The sequence below is a fragment of the Limulus polyphemus genome, unplaced genomic scaffold (assembly GCF_000517525.1).
Source record: "Limulus polyphemus unplaced genomic scaffold, Limulus_polyphemus-2.1.2 Scaffold1047, whole genome shotgun sequence".
Classification (NCBI taxonomy): Eukaryota; Metazoa; Arthropoda; class Merostomata; order Xiphosura; family Limulidae; genus Limulus; species Limulus polyphemus.
The window spans coordinates 312136-332224 of NW_013666657.1; the positions used below are offsets into that span (position 1 = coordinate 312136).

Consider the following 20089-nt stretch of genomic DNA (forward strand, 5'->3'; position numbering starts at 1 on the left):
CAAATATGTAAAAAATATCGATTTCGGTTGAGATGATAAATAAGGAATAAGGATTAAAGAATCGCCACATCTTCAAATATGTAAAATATCGACTACGGTTGAGATGATAAATAAGGAATAAGGATTAAAGAATCGCCACATCTTCAAATATGTAAAAAATATCGACTACGGTTGAGATGATAAATAAGGAATAAGGATTAAAGAATCGCCACATCTTCAAATATGTAAAAAATATCGATTACGGTTGAGATGATAAATAAGGAATAAGGATTAAAGAATCGCCACATCTTCAAATATGTATAAAATATCGACTACGGTTGAGATGATAAATAAGGAATAAGGATTAAAGAATCGCCATATCTTCAAATATGTAAAAAAAAAAAACTGCTACATTATTATAACGATTCTGGCATTGTGCTGATTTTTATAATCCCTTCAAAATGACCTTACATGACCCCTTGACATTTCCTGAACCATTCGCAACAAACTGTGTTGTTACCAGGCGCAACACGTCATTTTTTTTTCGAACACGTGTACAACGCAGATTCAAGACATAGACAAATACTTGATCAAGGAACTCTTTGTGTAAACAGTCTCTGCTCGTCCCTATCGAAAGGCCGCGTAAAAGGCGTGGGAATGTTTAGTTTCTTCTATAGAACTAAAGTTGATGTTACATAAATTTGAGCAAATTACTGAAACATCGACTGATATTTATCAATGCTGAAATGGCATACCAATGGCAGTACGTATAGGTTCACTCCTGCTCGTTCTATTTATTCAAGCTCTTGAAATAAGTACTGACTGACATGACACCTTTTATTTTACACAGTAATGTGCAAAATATTCAAAATGTCTGTAATTATACATCCCTCTGGTGCTTATTCAGTTATGAAAGAGTTTCAATGTTTAATAAGTTACATTATACACAAACATCAACAAAACAACGGAGCTAGAATAAACAACTAGGTCGCTCTTAGTCCAACAAAAATTGTAATGTTACAGCATATTCGTGTGGAAATACAAGAACATCTTAACAAAGAAATTATTGAGCTTAATGGCACTTTTTTGTTAACAAAGTTCCAGGTGCCGTTCTACCCTTAGGACTGATATTTTCATTGTAGACGCTGCTCAGTTTGATGTCCACGATTACACGCTACTGTCCAACATCGTAACTGCAATTACACGTGGATGTTGGCATCCAAGGCTACGTTCAAACAGGTGGAAATGCACAACATTACATTCGAACTACATGGGGAGGGAGGGGGATTGACAAGTATGTGGTCGAAGAGGATTGCTGAATTCCAATTTCTTCGGCTTTCTTTCTCTTGGAAACAGCCATATGTTTCGACATGTGACTGGAAACTTCTAAATGTTGACTTTGTGAACCTACATCAACTTAAATTCATTGTTATCTTGTTATCTTGTTTATTATCTTGCTAACTGTACCAGGAGACGTGTCCAGCTTGATCACAACTTGATGATAGCTTTTGGGGTCAGAAGGTTCTCTCTCGGACGAAGAAGATACTCCGAATTGGCTTTGGGTGTGATTTTGGAGTCCACTGCTATCCTAAACACGCTGTTGTGGGAGGCGTTTGTATACTGTTTTCGTTTTCGCTTCCATGGATAACATTGTAGGCTCCCTTCTTCGAAAGATTGTGTTATTTGACTCACATCATATAAGAATATCGCTAGAAGAACATTCTTCTTCGTAAAAGGTTATGAACTTTGACATATATATTGATGTCACTGTGTCAAATCGTTCTTATGAAGTGTGATTAACCCTCTACATTTCTGTATACCATATTTAGATTACAAGATGAAGTCTTAACGCAAAATATGAAAAACATATAAGTTTAGGTACTTTTCACGCGTAATTACTGAAAATCATGTTGATTTTTTTTAAGTTTTAGATTTGAATGGTCTGTATTTATTAAAATATGGAGATACACGTACAGGACCCACAAACAATAAGTAATCGCAACTAAATGGTGAATTTATTAAAATTAAAAACAAATTATCACACGAAATACAGAAGAAAAGTAAACCTGTTGTATAAAGCACTAGTATTTCATATGTTAACCCTTTATTTAAACCGGGCATTATTAATATACAACTATGGAATATTATTCCAAATTTCCTGTATATCTCTGCACAGTTCAGCTTTTTGACCTTGTTAATTTCACATAAGCCCATACAGCTTAAAGAATGATGATATCAGGACTGTGAGTGTTCCATCATTCCTTTTTCCCGCCAAGATATCGTTTTATCACAGTTTCTATACATTGAGATCATTGTCTTGCTGGAAGATAAATACCCATCCAATGGGTCATGATCCTCGGGGAATGGCATAATGGATCAGAATCTACTGTGCTTGTCACAGTCATGATGTCATCAATGTTCAGTAAATCACTGACACAGGTGGCTTAGTGGTAGCCCCAACGGGCCCAAATTTGAACTGATCCCCCATCATGGTTCATTTGTAACACTGCCTGTGTTACTATTCTCCTCTTCGCCATTGATCAAACTGTTGTTGATATTGTTGACGAATAATTTGAACAAAGATTCATCTGTAAACAGAACACATCTCCTGTTTTGTTCAATCAACAGTATGATACCCATTTCAACCTTTTGATTTGGTTACCTCTTCTCAGTGGCAGTTTTAGAACAGCTACACATCCAATCAAACAGCTTCGTTCTAATGTATGTCTTACTGTTCACGAGATCACATTCGTACTTGTAGCCACAACAACACCATTAGCAAAATCTGTACTCGACCGTCATCTAACTCGTATTTAACATACCCTGAAATACTCGACACGACGAGTTTTCTATCTCGACCACTTTTATTATTAATTACCTGTGCCAGGTTCACATACCCTCTCCAGCCTAGCAATTAGTTCCTACGGAAACATAGCATATTGACGCAATTGTTCGCATAGGGTTTCTTTGACTAGCCAAAACTTTGATTTGAATATGGTTGTCTTGCGGTATTTTAATCCTTGAAGGTGTGACTGACAGTCTAAACTCCTACAGAAAATAGTGAGTATGATGTATGGGGTTACCAAACACGAAGATAAAATAGCAACATTCAAACTTTCCAAAACTACTACTGAAGACAGATATAACAGTGCATAAAGGAGTACGAAAAACGGCTCTCTCTCAAAGCTATACTGGTATGACATTTTATGACCAGTCATAGCGTGAACTATCAACACGTGCTGCAGTTTATTTTAAAACGATAAAAGGGTGGCAATCCCATAGTAATTGTTTCTTATATCTTTTTACCTCACCGTTTCCATAGATATTTCCAATCCTGTATATTATCCGAGTCAGAGATGGGGAAACAGCAGTCTAAAGGTTTTAAAATTTACTGTAAGAACTGTCTCCAGTTCCTTCTGGCATGTCGGGACAGGAAATCTGTATCAGAGTCAGATTTGAAAATCAACTCCTACTGATCGATAGATCTTAGGTATAGCGACAGGGCAAGTCAAGGTCGCTGGCCAGAGGCATTCTTGTGCTTGGCTAACCAACCTACAATAACTGCCTGTGTCAACTAATGTATTTCAATACTACAAACACATTATTATCAGCGACATAAAATGTGTGAACATAGGGTGAGACTAGTGTTGTCATCACGAGCTGTTATTCTGCCTTTAAAGAGATGAATGGATCAATAAAATGACAGTTTGACCCTGAAGAAGAAAGGTCCACCTTTCGAAAGCGTTCGGGTTATAGGTTTGTTTGTTTGTAATTAAGCACAAAGCTACACAATGGGTTATCTGTGCTCTGGCCACCACAGGTATCGAAACCCGGATTCTAACGTTGTAAGTCCGTAGACATACCGCTGTGCCACTGGGGGGGGCGGGTTATAAGGTTTCGTACCTTTGTGTTAAATTGATTTTTCTGAACCTACTTATGATGTTGGAAAACACGTATTTTTTTGTTATTTCTTTGTAAGTGAAACTCGCTCCACTCTATAGGTTTGGTATCAAGCACTCGGCACGTGCGATTTTTCAGAAAGCTAATTGAAATACCTTCTTTTAATGGAAGAAAAAGAGGATAAGTCTTGACTCATCTACTCAGCTCACCAATCCCCAGAGTAAACATCGAACTGTATAGCAGTGGTCTACCACAACATCACAAGTACTGGGATCTAGTCATACAGCATTGTACTCGCAACATATTATGATTATTGTTGTCCTCCCGTTTAAATTTTAATTGCAGTGGTCTCAGTTACACAGTGGTCTCCTCGCTACAGTTGCTCCTTACGAAAGAGGCTTTACAAACAGAATGCAGTCCACGTTGACATCACCTAGACATGCCAACAATATGTATTGTCTTGAGTAAAGATCAAGAAAAAAACAGGAAGGTCCTAATTATTCTCTAGAAGACACGTGTCGAAAACTGAAGCACAGCAAGAATGGGTAACACACACACACTAGACCCCTAGATCTGAGGATGAATGACTTTATGTTCAATACACAAGGGACTTGGGTATGTATCGAAATCAACAATTGAAGTTAAAAGGTGCATATCTTATATCAACACAAGAATTATTTACCACCTTCACAATACTACTCCCAAAGTTGTACAATTCACAATATGATGAAGAGGATCTTTATCGGTAAACATATTTCATTTAAAATAAGTTTAACGATCGCTTATCTTACCTTTAAAGTTTGGATCCCTTGATGGAGTCGCTTCTCTTCTGTGCCTAAAATAAAAATAAAAAAAACGTGAACTTCTTATACTTCTGCCATAGTGTTGGTTAACTGATAGTAGTATATTTTATATCAAGTTAACATCTTTTGAACGAGACGGTAAAAGTAGCTTTATCTTTAGTTTACAGTTCATAGCAAAGAAAAAAAACTACATTGTAGAATCTTTTTTCATGATAACTAAAACAGACTGAAAATTCTGTAGGAAAAAACATAAAAAGGTTTGGCATCATTTAGGTAGGTTTTCTGCCAAGTAGAATTGGAGTTGTATAACTTACAAAACACGTGTACATACTTAATTTAAAGAAAAAATAACTAAATCAAAACAGTTTGTTCGGTTATTCACACAAAGCTATATAAGGACCGTCTGCGCAAGCATCCTTAATTTTGGTCTAAAGGACTAGATTGTTTCTTTTAGCGCAAAGATACATTATGGGGTATCTGTGCCCTGTCCACTTCGGAGAATCGAATTCCAGATTTTAGAGTTCTAAGTCTGTAAACTTATCGCTGACCCACAGGGGGGCCGGATTAGAGGGAAAGCAACTAGCCGATAGCCAACTCTTTGGCTTCTTTTTTTTTTCGATCGAACAGTGGGATTTTACCCTCACTCTCAAAGTGCAACCAATGGCCTCGTGGTCCAGGACGCATTTTTATGTAGCAACGGGATGCGAACCATGAATCTTCATTTTCACAGTCTGGGCACGATAACTACTAGGCCACGTGAGCTAAACGGCCAGTTCAGAGACCCTAAAAAGATCTAGATATACATGGTGGCGCTTAATTTTGAACTGTTGACTAGAGGGAAGGCAACCAGCCAGCACTCTCCGCCAAAGGAACTTTGTTCGGCTCTTTAAACCGACTAATAAGATTGATTGTCTTTTTCATACTGCGACAACAGCTAAAGTGAGAAGAATGTTATGCGGCATCACGTCTTGAACTCCAGACCCTTCGATCCACAGCACAACACGCTAATCACTAGAATTCGTCCGGATCCTATTATTTTAAGGAACACGTTCACCCCTACATATTATGAGCTTTTCTCTCCATTTATTCACATCAGAGCTTATAACTGATCAACATTTCTAAGTATATTTTAATGCGCGCTTTCTATCCTAAATCCAGTTTGTTTGTTTTTTTATACATAATGTTTGTATACTTTTCAAAGTTATGTCCCTAATGATAAATTAATCACATTTCAGTGGATTAAATCAAAACTTTGCATTCCTAATCTGTAAACAAATTTTGAAGTTTCAATAAAATAACAGACAGTTGTTGCTTTTTCCGACAGGTTCATTTTGCAGTTTGTGTGATCTCATTCATGTAGCGCGACTGTGTAGGAGTTGATGTAACTGTAGGGCAACTTAAAAAAAAAAAAAAAAAAAAAAGGGTTTACTGAACCAAATAAAAGGGACTCGCTTTTTATCCATTTTGTATTATAGATCCTCAAGGTTCCAAAAGGGCTTATTTTTGTCCTCTGTTGAACAACAGATATATGTATGGATTTATTATTATTATTTTACTGAGGCCTGTTAGGAAGATTGTTTGTTTTGAATTTCACGCAAAGCTAGCTACACGAGGGCCATCTGCGCTAGCCGTCCCTAATTTGGCAGTGTAAGACTAGAGGGAAGGCAGCTAGTCATCACCCCCCCCCCCCCCCCACTGCTGAAAAGACGAGCATGTTTGGTGAGACGGGGATTCGAACCCGCGACCCTCAAATTGCGAGTCGAGGTCCCCAACCACCTGGCCATGGTTAGGAAGAAAAACTAATACAGCAGTTCTATAATTATTCTAAAGTGTAATATGCGGTATTGTTGTAGCAGTTGCGATACCTCCGTATTCGAAATTGTTGATTTTATTCATATTATTCTAATAGTAGTTTGTGAATTCCGCTAATATTGGGAATTGTTTTAGTAAGAACTTTATGAGTCTTAATATTATAAAAAAAAAAAACAACATTTCCAAAACAGTGTTACTTTCAAAAGTAATATCTGATTTATATTTCCAGTATTCACGGATGCATATCTAGTGCCATCTAGTGTCGATGTTTCTGTAAATTGGCCTGTTATAGCTTTAAAGTTTGTTTTCTTTCTTTTTTTTAACTGAGCACTCTTTTTTTCGAGTTATTACTGTTGTAAAAGAAAAAAAAATAGTTAATAGTTAATAGAAAAATAGTTATTTCGATTTCAGAAGTGTCTAAATATTTTTATGGATCAGTGATAAAAATGTTTTAAGATGATATTTTCAATTTTATTTCATTTAAATGCACTTTCTAGGTAAAACTTGAATGTAGAACAATAAGGGATGAAGTTTTTCAAACAAACTTTAAAAATAAGTATTATAAATACAACTTTTATAACTTATGAGCCAAAGAACACAATTTATTGAGGTCTTTTTGAGTGAAAATGTGGAAAAATGCATTAGTTTGTTAATATGTTTAGTTCTTTGTTGGGATGTTGGATATTAAAAACTGGAAGCATCCAGAAGCCAAGGGAAGGTATTAGTGGCAAGATGATTTCATGTTTTCGTGTAATAAATGTGTAATTTTTTGTAGTTTATATTAGATGGACGGACAACATTACAGACACTTGTTAATTAAGGCACAACAGATACTTTATATTCCTTCCGTAGATATTGTTCTGTACAGGTTTTGTCAAATTAATTAAGTTTCTGGACAATGTCGAATCAGATGATAAAAAATAAGCTATCACATTGATTGTCAAGAACAACTTAGCAGTGAAAAATAATGGTCATATCAGAAGGACTCTTCAACGAAACATGTTTTAATGTTCCTCATGTTCACTACAACTGAAGTTCAAGTGCTTTAATAAAGTTCGTAGTTAATGTGTAATCACTAAAGGGCGCAAGGTTTCCACAAGTCATGAATAAAGTGAACGTGATTCCGATTTTTTTATGAAACCGGCATAATTTTTCAACATTACAAAGTGCCTCCGTTAGTGTGCTGTAAAGCAGTTTAACTTGACCCTCGAAGATAGCTATATCTTTTCTTTTGTTTTCGGTTTTTGTAATGTCGATTAAATTGTTTGAAATTTCGGAATATGAAAGTTCACTTACATATGGATGACATCATATTTTATATACAGTTATTTTCTAAACTCACCAACACTAATACCACAAAATATGGAAGTTCACTTACATATGGATGGCATCATGTTTTATATACAGTTATTTTCTAAACTCACTAACACCACAAAATATGGAAGTTTACTTGCATATGGATGACATCATGTTTTATATACAGTTATTTTCTAAACTCATCAACAACTAACACCACAAAATATGGAAGTGAATTTCGCCAACTCGTCAATATTTGCACTTCGTTTATTTGGTTTTAGAAGCACCGTCGTCCCTAATTATGAACTGACAGACTGGAGGTAAGGCAACTAGCTAGTCAACAACAACCACTCCAACTCTTGGGCTACTATTGACTGACTGAATAGTGAGATTTGGTGCGAATTCTTGTAGCGTACTCACGGCCTAAAAGTAAGGGGAGCGTATTGGGGGTAATGAGACGCAAACCACGAATCCTCGAACTCACAGTCCAGGCATCTAACCCTTAGGTAACGCCTATTCCTGGACCTGTAATAAGACTGTAATCTTGAACAAACTGCAACGTACAGTTACCATGTCAATTTTATTCATTGTGTAGACTTTTTGGATTGTGTTTTACTACGGTTTATCGAAACATGTTTATAACCCTCAATACACGTGGCAAGTTTCCCGAAAATATTAGATTTGCCGAGTCTCTGGACTACATGTATAACAAATAAATATAAAATGTTCTGTTTCCTGCTACTCTATTAGACTATATAATAACAAAAGGTGTTATCTGTAGAAGACCAACGCAGAAGCAGCCTCTTCTTGAATTACTTTCAGAAATACGATCACACTAGGTTAGTAAGAACAGCAACAAAAAATAAAATAAAGTCAGCAAACGCTTATCGCTCAGAGTTCTCGGAAATTAATCTGATCTTATGCCAGACTCGAGTTCTAAGACCCGCCCAATTGTTATTACAGTGGCCCCCCCTCTAATGAATCATGGGCCACCAGGCTGACCCTATTGATGATCTCTAGTGTTTGCCACCTTTACAGAAGTTTTATTTTTCGGGTACTTCTTCGACCTCTGATGCGCCAATCAAGAGGTTCAACTCTCAAATAAAGACTTCTTTGATTTAAGGAATCAAAGCGTTCAATTCCCGGAAGCCTACTATTATCACTGATGACGGATTGAACTGTTTGAAATGAGAGAAGATTCCTTAGAACGACCCCTGTCGGGGTGAACTGGCATCACTCGACGCCACCTTATCGCTGATCTGTAGAGCAAGCTGGTTGAAAAACAAAACTGCCGTTTTATGTTGAAAAAGGGTTAGAAAAGGTCGCAAAGGACGATTCACAAAGTCGAGTTAATTCTGTTAACTACTCCATGATGATCACTCATGGCTTGTTTTTTATGTATTTATTTTTATGTCTTGCAGGAAATGAAACCTTCCGTCGTGACCGACCTTAGTGACAGATTGATTGTCGACTGTACATGGTTTTCGTGATAACTTTCTGTCACTTTAGTAGACGCGTAACACCCAATCTCTGATGTTTTTTTCATAGCCCATTCTGAATGGCTGGGGCTTGGTGAATGAAATAAATGAATTGATCGCCTAGTTACTCGTGACGTTAATGAATTAATAGGACTAAAACGCCCTCCTGCAGCGTGATGCCTGCTCTGATAAGAAGGAAAACTAAACAGAAAACACGCTTATCATCAGATTTATTTCTCAAATAATGTAATTTAACTAAAAACTAAAACTACGTGCACTAGATTAAAATGGGGGAATGGAAACCACAAGCCAGTATGATAAAAAAGATACTCTATTTTTAAAGCATGGGCACCAATTTCCAGGAATTATAGAAATATCCAGCACAAGTTACTATTCCATGTAAAGTTGTTTTTTTTTGGAAATATTTTCTGTTGCACGAGTCTTAGAAAATGAGTTTTTCGTTTGTTCTGAACAGTTCGGCTTGTAAAATACAGGATTATGTTCTTCTCTCTAAGAATCCAAGATTGATGGGAAGGGTTTGTTTGTTTTAAATTTCGCGCAAAGCCACACGAGGGCTATCTGCGCTAGCCGTCCCTAATTTAGCAGTGTAATACTAGAGGGAATGCAGCTAATCATCACCATCCACCGCTAACTCTTGGGCTATTCTTTTACCAACGACTAGGGGGATTGACCGTCACATTATAACGCCCCCACGGCTGAAAGGGCGAGCATGTTTGGTGTGACGGGTATTCGAATCCGCGACCCGCAGATTACGAGTCGAGCGCCCTAACCACCTGGCATTTTAAGAAAGAAACTCAATGAAAACAAATAATCAAGAACGGAATTAACAGAAGCAAGAAACCTTTTGCACCTGTGTATCCGAGGGTTATAGGTTCGCGACCAGTTGCCGCAAAGCCGCGATCCGTACTTTGGGATCATAGGTATGCTGTAAGTAGGGACGGGTGTCTATATGCAGATAGCCATCCGAGTAGTTTCGCGTGAAAATTCTGAAAGAAACACAATGGGCTATCCGTGTCGTGTCCACTGTAGGTATCTAACCCCTAACTTTGATGTTATAAAACCTGCAGCTTAGCGCTAAGGTAACAGGAAACCTACTGTTGAGAGAGAATAGGTTAGATTATGTTTCTATACAAATAATTATCGCTTGATAAATAAAAAGATTACTGATGAAAATGCGGTGCCCCCCCCCCCCCAATGGCACAGCGGTGTACGTCTGAGGACTTACAACACTAGAAACCGGGTTTCGATACCCGTGGTGGGCAGAGCACAGATAGCCCATTATGTGGCTGTGTGCATAATTACAAAAAAAAACAAGAAAATGCGGCATTGACCAACGCAGTTAACAAGATATACGAGTTTCCATACCCGAACGTTCGATATCAAATTTGGTCAGGTTTTCTATAATTTTACCTTGGAGATAATTTACCATTTATTCTCGTAAATGACTTTTTTATCTAAAAGAAACCTATTTATGATATACGTGTACTTATCTAGCAATAATCGATAATTTTTTTTAAATTAAAAACCTTTACTTATATAAATAATATATATATTGCATCAAAGAAAGAGTATTTTTTTATTACTTTCATCTTCAACGTGTTGTAAAGATAGCCAAAATGTGTCAGCCATAAATAAGTATTACAGTATTTCCACCCTGAACGGTAACTTATGCTAGCGATTTTCCAACCGTTGGTAAATTAGGATGGTGGAGGTGGTAATAAATGGTTTGCAGATGTTAATAATTCATCTGAGTAACTTTGCGGTGTAACCATTACAGCACAGTAGTACGTGAAAGGTTTTGGTTTAGTCAAGGGATCCACGGGCTAAAAATAAAGTAGTACGTGAAAGGTTTTCGTTTAGTCAAGGGATCCACGGGCTAAAAAATAAAGTAGTACGTGAAAGGTTTTGGTTTAGTCAAGGGATTCACGGGCTAAAAAATAAAGTAGTACGTGAAAGGTTTTGGTTAAGTCAAGGGATCCACGGGCTAAAAAATAAAGTAGTACGTGAAAGGTTTTGGTTAAGTCAAGGGATCCACGGGCTAAAAAATAAAGTAGTACGTGAAAGGTTTTGGTCAAGGGATTCACGGCTAAAAAAAATAAAAAGAAAAGATTAAAAATCATTGCCGTATGCGAGACCCGAAATTTCAAACACAGCCATTCCTAACTTAAAACTGTTTATAAGAAGCACGGTAATAAATGAGAAGCGCCCGCCGCCTACACCGCACCCACCGACTGTTAACTGCAGAGAGATTGACTGCCACACATCACAGTCAATCATACATTTCTACAACGCTTACATGTCTTTCGAGAGTTTGTTTGTTATGTACAAAACTGAACAATAAGCTATGATGTACCAACTGCGGGGACAGAGTATTAAATTTTAGCATTTTTAACCTTAAAGCTTATAGCCGAGCCACAGGGGAACTCCTTCTAAGACTTAGATATTTTGAACCATCATATTACATCTGAACACTAATAATAGTTAGCGGTTTCTCATATTCTTGCCACCACCACCCCAAAATGGCACAGCGGCATGTCTGCGGACTTACAACCAATCAAATTTCAAAGAAAAGGCGGGAGTTTCTTTTCTTCTCCACAAAATTACCAGTCCCCCCGACTCGTTATCTATATTCTTAAGATAATAAGATATTTTAATGACCCTGTTCGGTTATTCGATTACTTCCAAATTAACATAATAGTTCTCTTTTTTACTGATATGTAACTATTATTAGTGGGCAGGACACAGACAGCCCATTGGGTAGCTTTGTGCTTCACTTCAAACAAACAATCATACTCTTGTTTTTTTTGTTGTTTTTTTATAGTATCTTATCTAGAGTGGTTAGCTTTTTTTTAAACTTTTCTGGAAAGGAACGCAAAACAAACAATCTAAAATTACGTGCTTGAAAATATCCACATTGTAATCACATATTATGGACTACAGAATTTGGCTATGTTATATCGAGACGATTTTGGACTCTCACCAAGTCGTTATGGCCCATGTCACCACGTCTAGTCATGCTCTATATGACGACTGTGCACCTTTACAATAGCTCTGCAGTGTAGTTTCCATTGCAAAGGCTCCGTCTTTAGACTATCAAGCCAAAAGCTCACCACTTCTCCCATTTCACGTTCCATAATCCATCTAATGATGGAGGCCGACGGTTTTTCAGCGCCCATTTCATTCTTCAGCTGCTTGAGGTACGCTACGGTTGAACAAGTATGGTGTGGAAAAACGTGTGTGCATACGAGTTGTATAGCTTTTTTTATACAGAGATCCTTCTTAATTATATTGTGTCCTGTTTCCTGTGATATGTGGACAGCTTTTGACACTGACCTTTGTGTTCCTGAATTTGCATCTATTTCAAGAAGTCGCACTTTATATACGGGAACGGCTTTACTGGGTGCTCCTGGTGCCCCAAGCTGATTCATATTCCTTCATTTTCCAATGTCATTCAGTACAGGGAATATTCCCGTCTAAGAAATTCTAAATCTCCAATCTTAATTACACTTTTATGATTTGAGTGTATTAATATTTTGCGTCGGAAAATGTTGTTACATACATACCCAAAAGCAGCCAGTCTTCGGTGACATCTCACAACCTAGGAATGCCAAATAATGTCAAAATATATTTCTAAAACGTGTCGTTCCACTGTGGCTTTATATCAGCTGTGGTTGTTATGCGACTTGCTTATTAGTAGATTCAAAACTGTTTAATACAACGTACTAGATAACAGTATTATGATAATATTTAAGGCCAGGCAGGTTACTTAGGATAGTCCTACAGATAAAAATGCGAAACGTGCTCAGCGGTCAGTCACGACTCGAGCTTTGGACCTTCCCCATTCACAGTTCGGCACGCTAACCACTATGATATTCCCAGCCCTAAAAATATTACCAAGATAGTTCATAATTTGATACAAACACAAAATATACTGATTGCTATTTTCCACACTTACAAAATGTAAAAATAAACACACCGTCATGCTCGATACACACGTATTACCTTTTCTTTCCATTAGAAATAGAAACGTTAACAAAGCGTAATTCACAGTTAATGAAATTACATTCTGAGTGGGAAATGACAATAACATTTCACCGACGCGATATTCAAACAAACTCTGTATCTTACTCATCATTACGTGAAATATCTTGTAACTTTACACTACTTCATTCATAGATTACACGCAACGGTAAAAATATTTCTGTATATAAAAACTATGTACGTACCGTACATAGCAATAAAATCAGCACGGTTTGAAAATCGTCAAATACGCGTAACATTTCAAAGAACATAATGAACTATAATTCATGTTCTTGTTATTTATTTAGTAAGCCAAACCATTCGACAACATTATATTCACGCACAAGTAACCCAATATGTTATAAACGAGGCAGATCGAGTGACCGTCTCCAAAAATAAAAGTTAAAGACGCACGTATACTACTCATTCTCAGAACGTGAAGAAAATTGGCCACAAATACTTTATTTTACATATAAATAATTGAACACGCACACACAAAGTGACGATAAATACACGGGGTGTTAGCGAAATTATCTTACATTTACACCGTATAACGTGTGACAGGTTGTTTAAAGTTCGTTTTAGTCGCGAAGAAACATAATACGTATTCTACTCGTAAAATCTCCCATTTAATACAAACGTGTTGAGAAGAAAAAAAAAATCTCGCCCTTCTGCTTTTCTTTCAACAACTTGTCTTTTAAGGACTGGCTATTCTCAGAAAAGAATGAAATCAATACTTTCAGATTCAAGTTGATACTGTCCGGGATAGAATCGGATCGGTTTCATAGCTTTAACATCAAACAGGAAAAAAATGTCTGAAACATAGCGGTTGATAAGTCACACTGATTAACTTTAAGGACTGGTTATAGTCTTTACTGTTGTTATTTTAGCAAAACTGGTTCCCAACAACAAAACATGATCGCTATATATGTGTGTGTGTGTGTTTGTTTGCGCATACACAAACAAATACTTGTATTAAAATGTAAAGACGAAGGATGGGAGTATTTAGAATAAAACATATATTTAAATATTTCATAGTATCCCCGTATATGTACAAGTGACCATGTATTATAAAGTGAATATTTAAAAATATACATAATATCCCCGCGTATTTAAAAGTTACCATACAGTATACGGTAATTATATACAAAATACCTCCATGCATTTAACAGTTGTCATACGTTACACATTAAATACTGAAATATACACATATCGTTCTGTGTATTTTCCTTAGAGGGAAGGGCTCGTGCTGACTCTATTTTGACTACTCTTCAATGCGCGAAGCTCGATTTTTTAAAATATTTTTTGGTGGTAACAAGAATGCGAACCATGGAACCTCAGCTCCATTGTCCGGCAAGTTGACCACTTGACCACGTAAAATATTTTCTACCTAAAACTGCAAGTTATAAATATATTTTTGTTTTTGTTGTAAGCTTTATTTCGATATATTTCACCTCTAATTACATAATAAATCTGTTTAAGCATTATTTTAGGACGATCACCAAGCCAGCTATTTTAATAATCTCTTTGGCGTTGTTTTCATAGGATCTATAACCTTCTATAATGGAGGGGATCTTCCATAACAGAAGGTGACGGACGGTAAGATAAGAGAACGTTGTAAGTTAAAGCACCCTTTGTCGCCCTTGGGGTTATATATATATATGACAATAGCTTTTTTCTTTCTAACCTTTTAAATTTTGTTGACTCGTATGAAAAGTTTTGCATTTTAAAGTTTACGTCAAAAAACATTTTTTACTAGCTATGTGAAACACGTGCTCACGCTCTTGTAGAAGTCATGTAAAATATACTTGTTAGTATTGTAAATATTATATATGTATCTTCTGTAAATATTTAAAAGGTTATAACGCTTTTCTATATTTACAAACACGCGCTCACACTCTTGTAGAAGTCATGTAAAAGATACTTGTTAGTATTGTAAATATTTGTACATATTATATATGTATCTTCTGTAAATATTTAAAAAGTTATAACGCTTTTCTATATTTACAAACACGTGCTCACACTCTTGTAGAAGTCATGTAAAAGATACTTGTTAGTATTGTAAATATTTGTGCATATTATATATGTATTTTCTGTAAATATTTAAAAAAGTTATAACGCTTTTCTATATTTACAAACACGTGCGTGTGTATGTAAAATATTTATGTACTAGCAGAGACCCGCAACGGTCAAATTAATATCTTTATTGCAACAGTACTTCTTTAAATGCAGGATTTCTAGAGTAATACAAAAGAATTCTAATCACAGACACCGAAATCTACAAGTCTATTCGTCTTACGCCTAACATCAGTTAAGCCTCCATTAAGTTAGGCCTATATTCGATATAAAACAGATAAATTGTGTACGTTTTTTGTTGTTGTTGTTGTTTCAGTTTAGTTAGGGCTAAACTTTACCGTACTTAATACAACCAATAAATAAACTTAATGTTATTCTATGACCTAGCGTTAGATTTTGTATTTTAAAAAAAATCTTTGATACGCTTTTAATATGTTGTTGTACAAAATGTCTACTAGAGTATATTGAAGTGAAGTTCCCCTTATTATTCGACCAATCCTTCAATTTTCTGAACTTAACATTTTCTTAGAAAAATTTACTAAAGTAGTCTAACTCCTACACACACACACACACACACACACACACAACAAAATTAATAACTGTGTATGTATGTATGTATGTATGTATATATAAGATTACCTTCAAAACCTTCCAGTATTAGCTGCAAAGGGACGCTAATGAAGGACGCGTATTAACATGAATTCACTTGTCGGCATCAGTGAACTGTGCAGCGGAAGGCTTTGATGTAGATATAAACCTTTTTCGAAAGCCGTGAATTACAGAGCATGATGTTATTAATTAGAAAATCTTGATCGCTAAAGCAAACTAGAATCGCGGCGTGTCTAACTGATTTGAATATAAATCCTGAAACAATGCCAACACCAACAGCAAAAAACAAAACAAAAAAAAAGCTTACGAGTTTAAGAAAGTGTGAGCTAATTAGGCCTAAAACGCCAAGAGCATGATATCTGCTCTAGTATTTTGCATCTTAAAAAATACAGTAATGCGTAATTCGGCAGGCTTCATGTTTTCTAACAATTAAGATTGCGTACTTTAACACCTTCTCTTGTGGCGCTATGATCGGGCGGAAATGTTTTCTGAAGTACGTATTTACATAAATTCATTTCTCAAATGAAGATCTTTAAAAAAATAAAAAAGCGACTACTTTGAAACCTCTGCCATTTAAAAGATCTTTTGAACTTTACGTTTCACCCATAGGAAACTCACTCTCACTGGTTGAAGTTATTATTACTGTCGACTTTCAAAACGTTTTACACAATAAATATTTCTAGTGCAGAACAGACAAATGTAGGGGGAAAAGTCACAATTTAAAAATTTATATTTATAATTTTTCAAGTTCATAGAAGTTAAATTATTGAATTATTTCAGTCATTCATGTAACCTCATATACGCCTCTTTTCATATAATGTTACACATCAACACCTACCTAGTCACAAGGAAAACGAAATCAAACAAATATTGCTAAAATCCAGCCAATAATTTATTTTATTGATCGTTCCTATGCCACAAATAGCAGTCGTACCGCAATTACTAAACCGTTATAAATAAATGACAAGAACTACATATTTTTTATAAGTGTAATTGAATGTACAAATTCTTACAAATGTATTCTTTTATATATAATATTAGACAGTAAATGTTTGTTTTGTAAGAACACCTGTGTAGTGAATAACAAGTAACCTGTGATGACGCAATACAAAATTGTCAGAATACCGAATTGCTTGAAAGAAAGGGGTGATCGTTTTTACGAGAGTGGGTAGCAGAACGTTTTGAGAAACGAGTGTTTTTCACTTGTTTGTTTGTTTTCGGATGTTTATGGATATTCGCGTAAAGCTATTCGATGACCATCTGCACTAGCTATCTCTAATGTTGAACTGATAACCTAAGGGGAAGGCAGCTAATCAACAGCATCCACCGCCAACTCTTATACTGCTCTTGTATTACCAAGCAGTAGGATTTGACCGTTACCCTTATAACACCCCCCATAGCCCCAAAGTGTGTAACGAGATTTTTTCGGTAATGGACGCGAACAATGGAATCGAAAGTCCATAATTCGGCACTCTAACCACGGAGCCATTTTCTACTTTTTTATTTTTTAATTTTGCTATAAATGTGAAGAAAAAGTTACAACATTGTGCATAACATGAATGGGCTTACTTCTCCACTACAAAATTATAATTCAAACAGAGGTAAGAATGAGATTTGTCCTTGAAGGTAAGAAAGATGGATGGGGTAACGTAGATTGTTTCTAATAACAATATACTTGTTTGTCTCGAACATATTACTTCCGCCACGTGACAAATTCGTGGTGTCTTTCTGGAATATTATTTCGTGTGAGAGGCCCTCTCGTGTCTGCTTCAAATGTTCTTCGAGAAAAAAAAAAAGAGGGGAGGAGGGAAAGAGAAGATGATAATATAATGGCACGTCTATAAATCAACACTTCGTAAGTCGCGACTCTTGCTTGATTCAATGCCAGTTCCTGGCCTGCTGCGCAAGTGGTAAAAGTGTTTGTAATAAAGTCTAGACAAGAAGAGCTTTCCAAGAAGTATGGTCATGTGTCAGAATCCTTTTTCAAAACGCATGACCAGCGTGTATCTCTTGTGTTTTTGTTGTTGTCGAACACAGTGTTTGCTGTACTAACTTACAATGTACAGTTTTTTTTTTTGTGGGTAACTGTAATACTTGGTCTAGTGAAAAGCGCAGTAATCTATCTTTCGCTATTTCGGCCATCTTGAAAATGTGCAACCACATTTTATCTGCTTTACGACGCCAGAGTTACTATGCACTTTGGAAAGGCGAAATAAATGACTTAAGTTTAATCACTGCTACAGTGTGCTTTCACTCACTTCCACGAGATATTTATAATTATACACACACACACACGTCTTAGTGAAAACCCGTACAGGGCTAGTAAAGGTAGATGTAATTACTATCGTTATCAGTCTTACTGCGAGGCTCTACCACACCAAATTAACGATTAATAATCTACTTAATTTCAAGTTAGGGCCTTGAATGTCTATGTAAAATTCAGCGACATATTTCGTGAGTTTTCGATAAACTGGTTTCATTTCAATTAATATATATATATGTTATATTTTCCTATTAGCCACATTAACAAAGCTTAATATTAGATTTGGCGAAGCCACATATCTAAGGAATGCTTTTCTATTTCGATGTATTTATTTACTATAAAAGTTAACAGCCACACAACAATAACACGAACTCGCCAGTCTTAGTGACTTGCATGTAACAATAGCTTTCTGACTAGTGATATTCCAAAATAAAGAACACTTGGCTAACTCTCCAAAATTAATGAAGTGTATATACGTGCAAGTCAAGCTACGTGGGGGTGCGTCGTACATTTATAGCTTATCCCTTAATCTCTGACACAAGTGCAGTGTAAACGTAAACTCCAAAAATACCCCCCCCCCCCAGGATTTTGAGTCCCACGTAACCATTTGTTATGTCAGCACGCGCTCATAAATCCTTTACTCTACACACCCGCACTACCTGATGCGAAACGGCGAAAACTTGGACGACTTGGTCGTATAAAGCTTTATTAACCCAGCGGTGTGGAAACTACATAAATGACCAATTACTAAAAATGAGGTGAATTTGTTTTTGTTGTAATGAAACCAAAACGCAGTCTATTTCTCTAAATTAAAGTTCCTCAGCAGCGTCTGTATCTATCTATCTTCAGGTTTTTCTATATTGAATTGTAAAACATAATTTTGTTGAACCTTATAAAAACCTTTGGTCATATAACTCGGAAGGTGTACACCGGACCCTTCTGTTTTCAAGCATGAATATTACAATAAAAAGTTTGGATAGTACTCGGTAGAAATTTAACTCCGTATCATGTGGGCCATCGCATTACACACTTTGTATTTTGTATTCTGATCTCCAGAAACATTTTACTTAACCAATGAAACAAATTGTTCATTAAACTAGCTATAGATATTCTAATATTATAAACATGAGATAAACATTCATAAAAATAATTTAAAAAAAAAATCTTTGTAGCACTTTTGCTATTGATTTTATTTTTCCAGCATAACGATTTGTTTGTTTGTTATTAAACTATACAAAGGGTTAGCTGTGCTCTTCCCACCACGGGCATCGAAACCCGGTTTCTTGCAGTACAAGTCCGTAGACATACATACCACTGTGCCATTGGAGGTCCTAGCATAACGACAGTTCATATCAGTATATGGTTTCCATCTGTGGCTCCATCTAGCGATTAATTTCATAATTTATAAGTAGCTATTTGTTTCTTTTAATTCCACTTTAATTTTATTTATTAAAGCTTCTTTAATACATAACTGTAATTTATCATTAGCCTTAATAATAATAATTTTAAAATCATTTTAATTTGGTGGTTCTTCATATTCATTTAGTTCACGTAGTTGTATACTTAACTGATTTATCGATCTTAAGTCAATATGTTCTCCAATTTTGGTTTCAATATATACATTAGCCGATCTTTTGGATATGTCCTTCTTAATATTCAATATATACATTAGCCGATCTTGTGGATATCCCCTTCTTAATATTCAGTATATACATTAGCCGACCTTGTGGAAATGTCCTTCTTAATATTCAGTATATACATTAGCCGACCTTGTGGAAATGTCCTTCTTAATATTCAGTATATACATTAGCCGACCTTGTGGATATCCCCTT

The 20089-nt window shown here is 35.9% G+C and overlaps 1 long non-coding RNA gene across 1 annotated transcript in view; it reads right to left on the bottom strand.

Annotated features, from left to right (window-relative positions):
• Positions 1-20089, bottom strand: part of LOC111086367 — an 81844-nt gene that overhangs the window by 53517 nt on the left and 8238 nt on the right. Inside the window, exon 2 of the long non-coding RNA XR_002611090.1 lies at positions 4671-4714. This is a non-coding gene — a long non-coding RNA (uncharacterized LOC111086367). The remainder of the gene's footprint in view (positions 1-4670; positions 4715-20089) is intronic.